General features: G+C 42.2%; 1 long non-coding RNA gene across 1 annotated transcript in view; it reads right to left on the bottom strand.

Moving 5' to 3' along the window:
* Nucleotides 1-13,104, bottom strand: part of LOC107185019 — a 38,036-nt gene extending 24,932 nt beyond the window's left edge. Inside the window, exon 1 of the long non-coding RNA XR_001515927.1 lies at nt 12,880-13,104. This is a non-coding gene — a long non-coding RNA (uncharacterized LOC107185019). The remainder of the gene's footprint in view (nt 1-12,879) is intronic.
* Between the last annotated feature and the right edge of the window lie 2,481 nt (nt 13,105-15,585).

Genomic DNA, 15,585 nt, shown 5'->3' with positions numbered 1-15,585 from the left:
GGCCAGGCCAAGGGACTCCACTGGTCACAAATCCGTGCACAAGGCCTCTAGTATCACATAAAAAAAAGAAAAGTTGCCAGTTCAATTCCCGGTCAGGGCACACACCCAGGTTGTAGGCTTGATCTTCCACATGGGGTGTGCAGGAGGCAGCTGATCGATGTTTCACTCTCACATCTATGTTTCTCTCTTCATCTCCTTTCCTCTCTCTCTAAAAATCAGTAAAAATATATTAAAACAAAAAAAGACTCCTACATGCCAAGTACTGTTGGTGCTGAGGATACAGCAATAAACCAAGTCTCCTCTCCTGGTAGGGATTATCATCTAGTGGAAGGAGACAGATGACAAATACATGTCAAGTGGTGATAAGTCCTGTGGAGAAAGTGAAGCAGGAAAAAGGGAATGCCTGGGATTGAGGAGTAAGGTGGTTTTTTTATATATGATGGTCTAATAAGGAGACATCTGAGCAAAGATCTGAAAAAAATGAGGAACTAAACCATATGAAGATCCAGGGAGAGAGTATTTCAGGCAGAGGAAATGGCAAGCGTGAAGACCTGGTATGATCCAGGATTAGGAAGGAATCCAATGGGATTGCAGCCGAGTAGGCAAGGGGGAGAGTGGTAGACCATGAAACTGGCTCTGGAAGCAGATCATAAAATCTATAATCTGTGGAGAGCAGATTATAAGAAATCAAGGGCAGAAACAGGGAGTCCAGTTCAAAGGAAACTACTGCATCATGCAAGCAAGAAATAATAATGATGGTATGTCAGCTATATGTCAACTTGGTTAGGCTATAGTCCCATTATTCAACACTAAATGTTGCTGTGAAGGTATTTTGTAGATGTGATTAACATTCATAATCAGTTGACTTTAAGTAAAGGTGATTATTCTAGATGATCTAGGTGGGCCTGATTCAATCAGTTAAAAACACCTGGGCGGTATGGTTCAGTGATTAGAGCATCAGCCCAAGCACTGAGGGTTGCAGGTTCGATTCCCTATCCAGGGCATGTACCTCAGTTGCAGGTTTGATCCCCAGCCCCAACCATGGCTCAATCAATGTGTTTCTCAAACATTACTCACATTAATCTTTCCCTTTCTCTCTCTCTCCCCCTCCCTCTCTCCCTTCCCTTCCACTCCCAATGGAAAAAATATCCTTGGGTGAGGATTAACAAAAAAATATATGCCCACCCTAGCATGTTCATTGCAGCATTATTTACAATGGCCAGACTTGGAAACAACCTAAGTGTCCACCACTGCATGAGTGGATAAAGGAAAAGTGACACACAAGGAACATTATTCAGCCATATAAAAGAATGAACTCTTGCAACAACATGGATGGACTTTGAGGGCAATAGCTAAGTGAAATAAATCAGACAAAGAAAGGCAAATAATGATCTCATATGTGGGATCTAAAAAAAACTGAGATCACAGATACAGTAAATGGATTGGTAGTTACCAGGGATGGGAGGTGGTGGGGTAGACAAAATGGGTGAAGAGGGTCAAATGTACAATTTTCCAAATATAAAATAAATAAGTCATGAGGATGCAATGTACAGCATGGTGTCCATACTTAATAATACTCTATTGCAAATTTAAAAGTTGCTGAGAGAGTAAAACTTGTAAGTTCTCATCATATGATGAAATGTTTGGACTTCTGAACTGATAATATTTAGCTGAGATCTTGGCTTAAGGTGATCCTGCAAGGTGTTGAGACTTTGGAGAATGTTGAGATAGGATGAATGTATTTTGCATGTGGGACAGATGTGAATCTTCAGGGGCCAAAGGGCAGACTGTGGTACTGAAAAATGACACCCTAAAAGATGTTCATATCCTCCATATCCTAATCCCTGAAACCTGTGAACGTTACCATAGGTGATAAAGAAAAAAAAGAGGTTGTGGGTCTTTGTCGATGTGAGAGAAACACATTGATTGGTTATACTGGGCTGGGATTGAGCCTGTAATTGAGATTATCCTGGACTGAGTTGGTAAGCCCTAAATGTAATCACATGTCTTTATAAAAAGGAGGTAGAAAAGATTTGTCAAACACAGAGGAGATATGCAGAGAGATTTGAAAATGCTGGCTAGCCTGGAAGACTGAAGTGATACTGCCAGAAGCAAAGGAATGCATAGCCATCAGAAGCTGGAAGATGTGCCCTGGCCCGTTTGGCTCAGTGGCTAGAGCCCCAACGACTGAAGGGTGGCAGGTTCGATTCTGGTCAAGGGCATGTACCTCAGTTACAGGCTCAATCCCAGCCCCGGAGTAACCAACCAATGTGTCTTTCTCACATCAACGTTTCTCTCTCTCTCTATCCCTGGCTCCCTCCCTTCCACTCTCTCTAAAGATCAATGGGAAAATATCTTCGGGTGAGGATTAACAAAACAAAACACAAAAAGCAGCAGCAGCAGCTAGAAAATGCAATAAACAGACTCTCCCCTAATGACTCTGGAAGGACAGCTGTCACCTTGATTTTGGTCCAGTGGATTTCAGATATTTGACCTTCAGAACTGTAAGAAAATAAATATGATTGTTTAAGCCACCAAATTTGTAGTACTTTATTATAGTAGCCAAACAAATACAGACTAGCTTAGACAAGGATGATTATAGTGGAGGTTGTAAGAAGTAATCAGATTATGGGTATATTTAGAAGATATATCTAACAGAGTTTGCTGATGAATTAGATATGAAATAGGAAAGAAAGAGAAGATGAATTCTAAGTTCTTGCTGAATAACTACGAGAGTTACCATTTTACTAAGCTAGGGACAACCCACTGGCTCAGCAACATGAAATCAGTGGTGGCCTCACTGAAATCTGTTTTGTAGAATTTGGGCTCAACACCAGATATAATCTATCTATATATATATAAAAGCCTAAGCAACCGTTAGACCATTCAACCAGTAGCTATGACACGCACTGACCATGAGGGGCAGACGCTCAATGCACAGAATGGAAACATGGAAGGGACTGATGAATCTCAGAGGGAAGGGGATAGAGGAAAGGGTGGGAAGAGATTAACCAAAGATCTTATATGCATACTAGAGGCCCAGTGCACTAATTCGTGCACCGGTGGGGTCCCTCAGCCTGGCCTCCGGGGATAGGGCTGAAACCGGCTCTCCAACATCCCCTGAGGGATCCCAGATTGTGAGAGGGCTCAGGCCAGGCCAAGGGACCCCACAGGTGCACGAATCCGTGCATCAGGCCTCTAGTAAGGTTAGAAAGTCCAAAGCACTATGATGTTACCTATATATATATATAAAAGCCTAAGCAACCCTTATACTGGTCAACTGAACAACAGCTCAACTGGTTGTTATGATGCACACTGACCACCAGGGGGCAGACTCTCAATGCAGGATCAGCCCCCTAGGGGTCAGTGTGCTCCCACAGCCAACCTCCCAAGGCTGGCCAACCTCCCACGGTCCCTCCCCGCAGCCACCACCCCTGCCCCAATCGTGACTAGGCAAGACAGTCCCGATCAGTCCTGATCACTGGATTGGCCAGGCCAAGGGACCTGACCTGTGCACGAATTCGTGCACCAGGTCTCTAGTAGTATTATAAATTACTTTGAATATTGCTCTGCTCTCTTTCTGGTTATTTACTCATTGTCCTTCCCTTTATCTAGCTCTAATCATTCTTTTTTCTGGCTCTAATCTTTAATAGACTAAAATTCAAGTAACAAGTTAATTAATTCTCAAGTGGGCCAAAGAAAATAAATTCAGTACACTGTCCTTTAGGCAAGGAAGGAGAGGATAAAGAGAAAGAGTGGGTCACTTTCATTCATTTGATAAGTATTTATTGAACATCTATTATGCCATGGCAACACTATGCTGGACACTCGGAATGTAGCAGTGAAGAAACAGACGTGGTCCTTGGCCTCATGAAACTTATAAGAAGGAAAACATAAAATAATTACACAATTGTTTAGCTGCAATTTAGCTAGAGCTACAAAAGGAAAAATTCTGGGGGCTCAGAAAATGAGCATGCAAAGAATGCCTATTATGTGCTAAATACTTTACATGTGATTTTATTTACCTCACCACTATCCTATGAGGAAATAGAGATGCACAAAGATTAATTCCCTTGCCCAAGATCACAGAGCCAGTGAGCAGTGGAGCCAGGACTGAAAACAGGTGCATTCAATTCCAAAACACATCACTATCTCCAAACAGTAGGGAAATCTACCATGCTTTAAATCTACTATGTTTTTGTTTTTATACAAAACAAATAAGTCTTCAGAAGAGATAAAGAGGGTCATGCAGGTAAAATTTTGAGGATCCCTGTTCTAGAAAGAGTTTTCTGAACTCACTTGATGAAGGTGAATTTTGGAAGGTATTCAAAATCCCTTAACACTCTCCAAATAGAACAAAAGGTTACACTATAATTAACTCAGTTTTATTTAGGCATCCAACAGGTTATTAAACATGTTGAAAATAAAATGTCATGAATAATTTATCCAAATTGTACAGATCATGCCCAGTTTTCATACAAATCAATTCTGCTAGGTTCATCTTCAGAATCAGCTTTCAGGTAAAAGTAAAAAAGATTTTTTTTTTAAATAGTAAGGTCAATTATGTTACAGAGTAACTGACTTAGGAGAATGATTAAATAATCGTTTGACTCAAAGTACACACAGATTCCTGATAGGTATCATACAAATGAACCACAACATGATCTTCTACTGGGTAAAAAAACAACAACATATATTTAAAATTTATTTAATTTCAAATAATCATTAGCCCATAATCTCATTATATTCTAGATTCCCTATTCCCATTCCAGACTCTCCCAACCTCTTGAAAAAAATCTGAACACAAGGAAACATTAACAAAATGTGAAATGATTCACTGAATCTATAAAATAGAATTTAAAATACCAACATATCTTTGCCTTCAATGCCACGACCTCAGGGCATTCACCTGGAATGTTAGAATTAAAGAGTGAAGACCACCCAGCTGGCATGGCTCAGTGGTTGAGCGCTGACCTATGAACCAGGAAGTCACGAGTCAATTCCCAGTCAGGGCACATGCCCAGGTTGAAAGCTCTAGGGGGCATTCAGGAGGTAGCCAACCCATGATTCTCTCTCATCATTTATGTTTCTATCTCTCTCTCCCTTCCTATCTGAAATCAATAAAAAAAATATTTTTAAATAAAAATAAGAGTTAAAGGCTCCCGGGGGGAAGCTTTAGTTCAAGTGATTTTTCATTAAAAGTGTATCAAGAAGCCCGGGCTGGTTGGTTCAGCTGGTTGAACGTTAGCCTATGTACCAAAAGGTTGCAGGTTCTATTCCTAGTCAGGGCACATACCTAGATTTCAGATTCTAGCCCAGGTCGGGGCACTTACAGGAGGCATCTCTCTCCCGCTTCCTGTCCCTTCTCCTCTCTCTAGAAATCAATGAACATTTCCGCAGGTGACAATTTTTTTTAAAAAGTGAAGTGTGTCAAGAATAAGAAAGAAAACGGCCCTTATTTTTCATTCCTAAATTATTTCCCCATCTCTACCTCTCAAAGGAAAGGCAAGACACCAGATATAAGGCAAATTTTAAAAGACTACTTTAAATATATCCATCATATAACAAAATATAAAATCAACAATAAAGCCAGTTTCATAACCATGATAATATCACACTCATATCAAAATGCGACATGGTGTGTCCTAAGGTATAAGGAGAGGACAACTTTCCAAGTTCCTGTAAATTTTGCAGTAGTGAAAATATGTACGAATTCACCATAATTAAGAGACTTTGCCATCACACCATTTACAGATAATGGAACACTGACAAAAAAATTTTAATTTGGACATTATAGTATGCCCTTATTTAGTAAGTATTTATTGAGCAAGTCCAGGAACGGCAACAAGATACAAATAAGGAAAGAGTATTTTTATTACTACCATAAAGAATTATCAGTATACTGACATTTTCCACCAACTATGCAAAAGAAAGTGAACAAGAACAGACATTTACTAAGTGGCAAAATTAAGCACTTCATGTACATTAATGTAGGGAGTCAGTATCTTTTAATTCAAAGACAGACGTGGGTTCAAATCCTCAGTGTGATCTTCCTAAATTAGTTCATTTCTCCAAGCTTCACTTACCTCATCTGCAAAATGATACTACTACATATTTCACAGAGCTGGTGCAGGTTAATAAGGTAGCACCATGATGATGACACTGTTACTTCCCTTTACAGTTCCCCATAATCCTTATAACAACCTCATGCTGTAAGAATTATTAACTCCATTTTACGGATCAGGAAACTGAGTCACCAAATGTTAAGGAGTGAGCCTATGGTTACACAGCTAACAACTGTCAGAACCTAACTCTGTTTGTGCCCTTAAACTTGACATGTTACCTCCCTAGTTTTTTTACTCTATCATACTAGGGAATTCAGAATTTTTTTAAAATTACACCCATTATAATTTTAAATTTAAAACCAAAGTCACGCCCTGACCGGTTTGGCTCAGTGGATAGAGCGTCGGCCTGCAGACTCAAGGGTCCCAGGTTCGATTCCGGTCAAGGGCATGTGCCTTGGTTGCGAGCGCATGCCCAGTGGGGAGTGTGCAGGGGGCAGCTAATCGATGTTTCTCTCTCATCGATGTTTCTAACTCTCTATCCCTCTCCCTTCCTCTCTGTAAAAATCAATAAAATATATTTTTTAAAAAACCAAAAAACCAAAGTCACATGTAGTCAATAATACTGTGATAAGTTTGCATGGTGAAAGATGATTACTAGAATTACTGGGGTGATCACATTGTAAGGTATAAAAATGTCAAATCACCATTATTGTACACATAAAACTAACGTAATATTGTATATGAACTATACTTAAATTAAAAAATTTTTAAAAATATATTTTATTGATTTTTTACAGAGAGGAAGGGAGAGAGATAGAGAGTTAGAAACATCGATGAGAGAGAAACATCGATCAGCTGCCTCCTGCACATCTCCCACTGGGGATGTGCCCGCAACCCAGGTACATGCCCTTGACCGGAATCGAACCTGGGACCTTTCAGTCCGCAGGCCGACGCTCTATCCACTGAGCCAAACCGGTTTTGGCAAATTAAAAAATTTTAAAAAACCAAACTCACCCATAATTCTCACAATTTTAGAAGGCCAAAAACCTGTAAATAGCCCACCTGCAAATTCAGTACAAATAGAGGATACACTCCAGATTTCAAAATGAGCTATTCAAGTAATTCATTACTAGAGGCTGCTCTCACGAAATTTGTTCAAGGGCCTTGGCCCTGGCCCCTGCCTGCCACAGACGTGGCTGGGGGCCTCTGCCTGCTATGGCTTTATCCGGAAGGATGTCTGGAAGGATGCCCAGTCTAATTAGCATATTATGCTTTAATTATTATAGATCAGCATTCATCTATACAAGGAATGATTTCTAAATCCATATGAACAAGCATGAGTGAGAAAGTAAATTAAACAGATATACCACAAAAATGAAAATATGGTATCTAAAGGAAAGAAAAAGTTTTCACAACGCTCAGTCTTGGAAAGATTCTACAGATGTTCTATTATTGCTATGTGAGCCAGCCTTAAATACAGAGTGAAGAGCTAATCCAGGCTCAGCCATGAGACTGTTGTGGAATCTCAAACCATTTAATTTCTCAATGCCTTTGTTCAACTAAACAATGACAAATTGGACTTGACTCACTGAATCACAGAACTGAAGAAAATGTAAGCAATTAGCTCCACCCAATGCACTCTGGCAAATCGCTCAATTTCTGATTCAGCACCTCAGTGACATGGAGTTCAATGATCTTTCCTCTTCATAGAAGTGATATAGTATTTTTAAGAATGTCTGAAGATTGTCTTGTGACTTAGTCACAAAAATCCTCCTTATAGGTATTTTTACTATGGGTCCTAGGTTCCACCCCTAAGCTCTTTTGAAGCACATGCATCTGTAAGCACATGCCTCTGTAAGTACTGCTTCTAGCACAGTGGTTCTCAGCCTTGGCTGCACATTAGAATCACCTGGGAATCTTTTAAAAATCCTGATTTCTGGGCCTCATCCTCCAGAAATTCTGTTTCTTTGCTACTAATGTTGTGGCCCCACCCCATAACAAAGAAACAGAATTTCCGGAAGATGAGGCCCAGAAATCAGGATTTTGAAACGATTCCCAGGTGATTCTAATGTGCAGCCAAGGTTGAGAACCACTGTTCTAGCAGCTAGAGGGCCCAGTAATATAAAGAGGCCCAAGAGGATATGCTATGCCCTCAACAAGCAACCGTGCATTTCCTGAGGTCTTGTTTTAATTATGAAGTTCAGCTAAGTGAAATTATTGGTTCACTCTACTTTGTGAAATAAAAATTATTAGACATAGGTAGGTACTTGAACTGAAAAAACTGATACTGAAGCAGCAATGACTGACATTTAAATGCTTCTTTCTGAATACTCACATCACTCTACATCCATTCATCTCTGAATCCAACTTCATTCACTCATATTCTATGCTACTACCAAAAATTAATAATGATGATAGTGATGCATGTAAGCTGTTCTAAGGATTTGGCATAATTTTAACTTATTTGACTCTCACAGCAGCAATATAAAGCAGGCAGCATTATTATCCCCATTTTACAATTAGTAAGTCACTGAGAAGACAAACGTAGACCCCTGGCTTGTGTGGCTCAGTTGGTTGAGCGTCAACCCACACACCAGAAGGTTGTAGGTTTGATTCCAGGTCACGGCACATGTGGGATGCAGGCTCAATACCCATTGGGGAGCAAGCAGAAGTGGCCCATATATAAAATAAGTAAAAATATATATTTTTTAAAATAGCAAGAGTATCATACTCACAAACCCAAGGTCACACAACTAGCAAGTGGTGGAGCCACAATTCGAACCCAGGAAGTCTAGTACTTATGCTCTTAACTTCTTGCACTCTACAACTGCTTGTCTCTCATTCTGATAAGTTACTGTTCTCTTCAATATTGAAGAAAAATTACTCCACCCTCACCTTATACACAGATCAAATATTTGTTCTTAGTGTAAATGCTGACCTAGAATACTTAAAATAAATGACTCTAATTCAGTGTTCACATCCACATATTAGCTGACCATGTGGAAGGCACACAGTAGCACTCAATAAATATTTGTAAATATCTGTTAAAAGAATTAAATCTTTCTCAATTCCCTCATTTCCCCAGCAGTAACCTTTCTCTCCTCTGATACCTTCTTTCCTCTCACCTACCTAGCACTTTGTACCCTCTTCCAGCACTTATTTTTCTACTAGTGGCCCGGTGCATGAAATTCATGCACATTAAAAGGGAATTAATTAGAGGAAATATTTTAATATTGTTATTTGCCCTTTCTCTATAATAGAAGTGTCAGAGATGAAAAAAATTAGTAAAATGTATACCAATCTTCCTCCTGTCAGTGTCTGGGGCATGCCACAGGACCCAGAGTCAAGTCCCCGCCCACCCACATGCACCTCGAAATCGCACGAGACCCAGACCGGCTGGCCCCACCCCTGTCAAGACCCACTGGGCAGGGGGAGCACAGCCTCAGGTCCCTCGGCCCGGCACTGGGCAGGGGGCACAGCCTCAGGTCCCCCATCAAGCCCCGCTGGGTAAGCAGCGCACCCTCAGGGCCCCTGTCAAGCCCTGCCGGGCAGGGGGGTGCAGCCTCAGGTCCCCTGTCAAGCCTCGCTGGGTAGGGGGCACAGCCTCAGGGCCCCCATCAAGCCCTGCTGGTTGGGGGGGGGGTGCAGCCTCAGGTCCCCTGACCCGGTGCCAGGTGGGGGGTGCAGCCTCAGGTCCACTGGCGCACCCTCAAGTCCCCCGGCCCAGCGCTAGGGACGCGGCCTCAGGTCCCCCAGACCAACACCATGTAGCCTCAGGTCCCTGCTGATCACTTGTTACGGCTCGTTACGGGAACCCTGCCTCCGCTGTTAGTGCAGCCATCTTGTGTTACAGGAACCCTGCCTGCACTGTGGGCGCATCCATCTTGTGATGGAGTGAGAGTCAATTTACATATTACCTCTTTATTATATAGGATTCTACCCACTGAAGTAGTCAGCCTCCAAGACAACCCCTAATGATTCTCAACTCCTAGTATTCACATCCCTGTGTACTCCCTTCCCACATTTGTGACCAACAGAATACTGGAGAAAAGATGGTATATGACTGCTGCAGCTAAATCATAAAAGACAATGCAACTTGGTCTCTTGGATTATTTGCTCTTTAGGAAATCAGCTGCCCTGCCATGCAGGCATTCAAGGAGCTCTACAAAGAGGCCCACATGGAGAACTGAGACCTCCCACCAACAGCCTATACCAACTTGTCAGCCATGTGAGTAGCCACCTTGGAAAATGATCTGCCAGCCTTAATCAAAACTTCAGATGACTGTAACCCTAGATGACATATTACTGCAATCTTTTCAGAGACCCTGAGTCTGAACCACTCAGCCAACCTACTCCCAAATTCCTGACTCACAAAAACTGTGAGAGATGTTTACTGTTGTCTTAAATACTAACTTTTGTGGTAAGTTGTTACACAACAATAGATAGCTAGCACACTATTCTGTGAAACTGTAAGATCCTGGAGAGCAGAGACTGCTTCCTTGATTCTTAAAACTCCAATAAGGCCTTAGAAATAACCAATGCTGCCCTGGCCCATTTGGCTCAGTGGTTGGAGCATCCACCCATCGAGGGATCTCGGGTTCAATTCCCAGTCAAAGGCATGTATCTTGGTTGCAGATTTGATCCCCTGGCTCTGGCTCAGAGCGAGTGGGGGAGGCAACCAATAGATATGTCTCTCTCACATCAATGTTTCTCTCTCTCTCCCTCCACCTCATCCCTCCATTCTACTCTTCTGAAAATCAATGAAGAAAATATCCTCAGGTGATGATTAAAAAAAAAAAAAGATAGAACCACTGCCTATCCTTGTTGAATTGTCAGTCAATTATCTGTCATTTGTACAATAATTTGTACAATTATTTGTCACTTTCTGCTTCTCAGTGTCAGTGGGCCATTCCCTTTGTTCAATGTTCCTTTTCTTACCAAATTAATCCATTTGTAAATTACTCCCCATTACCTATAATCTTTAATCTATCAATGTCTTCCCTTTTCCCTTTCAAAGACCTTCTGAAATATAATCTATACAAAGTTTTTTCAGCAGACTAAAACATTCCATATTATGTCTATCGATTCTAACTATCTAGTATTTATACTCATGAACACACTACTCACTGTAAATATACATTTGTTCATGCTCATCTTTTACTCAACAAATATTACTAAGCATCTATTATGTCCCAAGATTTGCTCTGTGGAACTTAGAGTTAGTATATGTCCTTGCCACAGGGATCTCTCTAAACATCTTACATAATAAACAGGTAATATGCAAATGGTCATTACAACGTGACACGTAATGACCAAACAGGAGGGCAGGGCAGCAAGCTACGAGCAGCAGAGAACTACAGGAGGGTGGGGCAGCAGGCGGAGAGCTTCAGGAGGGCAGGGCAGCAAGCTACCAGCAGCGGTGGGCTGGGCAGCCAGGTGAGGCAAGCAGCAGCTAGCTACTTGCACATGGATTCGTGTGCAGGGCCACTAGTAATACAATAATCTTTGTTAATATGGCTTCAAAATTCTAATTTCCCCTTCGTAAAAATTAATTATTCAAAACTACTTTACCCCATTCACTGTCTTTTTAATTGGTTATATGTCTGATATACTTTACTTTGTATAGTTAAATATTTAAACTGCAGTCTCAAGGAAAGTCTATATCGGTTTAATAACTGTGTCAAGTGCTCCATATAGAATCTATATGTATCAATCAATGTCTTTCATTTTTATTGAATCTTTCTATAGGTCACACTTTTTAGCAAGTGCCACACTTATAAGCATAAAATAAATACCATTTGATAAAGACAGCCTTCATCCTATCCTATCTATATAATAAAAACCCAGTGGCTGTAATTCCGTAACAACCAAAGACCGGTAACCAGGAGGCTGCATGCGCAGCAAGGTGTGCGTGGGTGGGCGAGGTGTGTGTGCGGTGAGGCCTGCGCGGGTGAGGCTGCATGCACAGCAAGGCGCACGCAGGTAGGCAGGAACTTGACTCTGGGTCTCGCAGTGCCAGCAGGAACTCAGAGGAGTCCCACAGTGCAGTGGGGTCCGGGGTCCCATGTCTCGCACAATTTCCCATGGGTCTGGGTCTTGCACAATTTCGCATGCTGGGTCACTAGTATAAAATAAAAGCCCAGTGACAGAACAGCGGAATGACCAGAACAAATGGGTCAACCAGTCGCTATAATACAAACTGACCACCAGGGGTAGATGCTCAACACAGGAGCTGCCCCTGGTGGTCAGTATGCTCCCAGTGGGAGCGCCGTATTGCTGACCGGGATGAGCGGTGTTCCCACAGCGGGAGCAGCCGCTCAGAGGGAGGGCCCACAGCCACTCAGCTGACCAGAATGAGCGGCCCTCCCACAGCTGGCCAATCCCCACAGGCCATGCGCCCCCCCCACCAGTGCATGAATCCAGTGCACCGGGCCTCTAGTTTATTATACAAGCTTTATCAATTCTAAATCAAATATTAACTTTTCACAGAATGTAATTTGTCATAGATGTAATAAAATGACATATGTAGGTAGAACTTTCTCACCTCATTTGTATTTACTTCTATAAAGCAGAGTGTTAAAAGGTAAAGAGAATACTACAATTTTAAGACAGATTCAAGTTCTTGCTCTGTCACTAACCACAGACAAATTATTTAATTATCCTGAGCCTCAGTTTCCCTATCCTGAAGTGGAGATACATTCCAACTCATAGGGTTGTTGTGAGGATTAAGTAATACACTAAAAACCTAACTTAATGCCTGTTACATAGTGGACATCAAGGAATGTCATTTACCTTCCCCTTCCCTAGGACTTACACCTGTGGTCAGAAGAGTATCAGGAAATCTTTCCAAGTTCAGTTACTTCTGTTTGGAATGATCTTCCTATGCTTCATGGAGTTAACATTCAGCTCAAACACCATCTGCTCTTTGAAATCCAAAGGAAAAACTCCCTTGACTCTCCCATACAATTCTGGGCTTGTACTTACTAGTAGAGTTTATTTCAGTGTGTTACAATTATCTGTCACTTTCTGCTTCTCCCATTAGACTAGTGATGGCAAACCTATGACACGTGAACTCATTTTTTTGGTTGATTTTTCTTTGTTAAATGGCATTTAAATATATAAAATAAATATCAAAAATATAAATCTTTGTTTTACTATGGTTGCAAATATCAAAAAAATGTCTATATGTGACATGGCGGCAGAGTTAAGTTAGGGTTTTTCAAAATGCTGACATGCCAAGCTCAAAAGGTTTGCCATCACTGCATTAGACTGTGAGCGCCTCACCATCAGGGACCATATCTCACTTATCTTGATCTTAGTTTTTAGAAAAACACCTGGCACTTTACAAGCATGGAACAAAAGTTTGTTGAATGAATAAACAAATGAGTGAATGAAGTCATTACTTAAGTAAGGAGTGCCCACAATTACTACTGGGTGACCCAAACTTTATATTTTTGCCCTTTATGGACTGAGATTTTTTTTACTTCTTTTGAATCTGTTCCTCATACCACTCAGCAGTGTACTATGGACATGTAAAGTCTGCAATAAATACTTTTGGATTATGGGATTCATATTACTCTTCCATCTTACAATTTTACTCTAAATTTAAAAATTATCCTAACGCACAGGACTTTTAGAAGCCGTTTTAAACAGGGGCTCTTCAATAGTTCTTGCAAATGCTAGAACTAAACTACAGCCACTTTTTCTTTCCATGTGTTTTTGAAAAAAGTAGTAATGGTTTCTTTCTAAATTGTCTCATTAAGAAACTAAGTATCATGAAGCCCTTTGATTCACTATGAAAAATGCAAATGACAACAGGCAAAAACAGTTTAATAACTTTCAGCCAAAGGTTCCCCACCCTGCAGTCACAGGGCTTCGGACCAGCTGGCTGTACCACCTCACCCCTGGGAGGTGGCTGCTTTTCAAAAGTAAAACTGGCTAAGTAAGATTTGGAGGGTGGGGTTGTTTTTTTTTGGGGGGGGGGGTATCTTTTAAATGTTTTAAAACGCACAAATTTATCTTCTATTGAAGATAAAGGTTATGTTATGGACTTTGGTTTCAGGTAGAAAAGATCTGGAAAAGATCTCAAAAACTAGCACCTTGGGGAAACTTCAGACAGCTTATGGATTTTAGAGTATGTAAAAACATATGAAGCTAGGTGTAATTTCATATTACATTTAAGTGATGTATTTCACATTCCTGTATGTACACACTTCCTGCCAAGTAGGGGCTGGTAAGCAGTTAACTGTCCACCAACTGCTCTTTACTTACACTACATAATAGTGAAAAAAAGGAAAGATATTCTGACAAAGCTGGTACTTAAATATAAACTGAGCTCTCTTTTGGGATCGAGTACAAGGAGGGAGAGGGAGAGAGAAACATGGATGTAAGAGATAAACATCAATCAGTTGCCTCCAGTACTCGCCCCCAACCAGATATGTGGCCTGACTGGGAATCGAACCTGAAACCTTTTGGTGCACAGGACGATACTCAACCGAGCCAACCAGCCACGGCTGAAAACATATCTATTTTTTGGACTCTGTATGCCACGCCCGGATTGGAACTGGGCACGGGTAAAGCTGAGGGGGTCGCCCAAACCCGCAGCCGGTAGCTCAGGGGTCTGAGCGCCATCTTGGTCCTCAGCGTTCTACCAGTTTCTTGGCCGCCTCCGCCCCCCAGTTCCGGCGGGAAAGCCCCAACCTCCAGACCCTACAGCTCCCTACAGGGCAGTTGGTGACCGGATTGGAGACCTTGAATGTAAGGTGAGGCCGGAGTAGTCCAGTCCATCCATATCTACCTGAAGTGCTTAGCAACAAAGCAAACGTGGTGTGAAAAATACATACATACATACAAAGTGGTCTACCATTCGTTCTCAATTTACAACCCCATGTGATAGGCATTATCCCCATTTTTCTAATTTAAAATATATATATATATTACTGATTTCAGAGAGGGGGAGAGAGAGAGAAAAACATGAATGATGAGAGAGTATCGTGGATCAGCTGCCTCCTGCACGCCCCACACTGGGAACCGAGCCCGCCACCAGGGCATGTGCCCTGACCGGGAATCGAACCCTGACCTCCTGGTCCATAGGTCCAGGCGCAACCACTGAGCCACGCCAGCCGGGCCCCACTTTTCTAATGAAGAAACTGGGGCCCAAGAGGACACAGGTGGCAAAGGGCAGGTTCGAACCCCTGACTGGAAAGCTCCAGCCCAGACACTCCAGGACCAACGTTTTCTTATGGCACCGGCCAGGGTGGGGGTGTCATCAGTGCCCGGACAGGCAGGCGCTTGGTTAGAGGGTCAAGTTCTCTGCCGGCAAGTTCCCATCTGCCGGAGCCCTGACACCTGGAGGCGCTCGGGTGGCTAAACAGGCACCAACAAGCCCAGGTGAGCCTCCCTCGCCGGGAATCCCGGGTTTGCACATGGGTCCTGAAGGTTTGCACACGGTCTCGGGGAAAGCGCCGGACACCCAGTCCCTGCAGTCACCACGCTCCCGGGGCGCCGCGGGGGCGGGGAC

Source organism: Myotis davidii, unplaced genomic scaffold (assembly GCF_000327345.1).
Source record: "Myotis davidii unplaced genomic scaffold, ASM32734v1 scaffold428, whole genome shotgun sequence".
Taxonomy (NCBI): domain Eukaryota; kingdom Metazoa; phylum Chordata; class Mammalia; order Chiroptera; family Vespertilionidae; genus Myotis; species Myotis davidii.
This window is presented reverse-complemented; position numbering and strand designations above follow the sequence as displayed.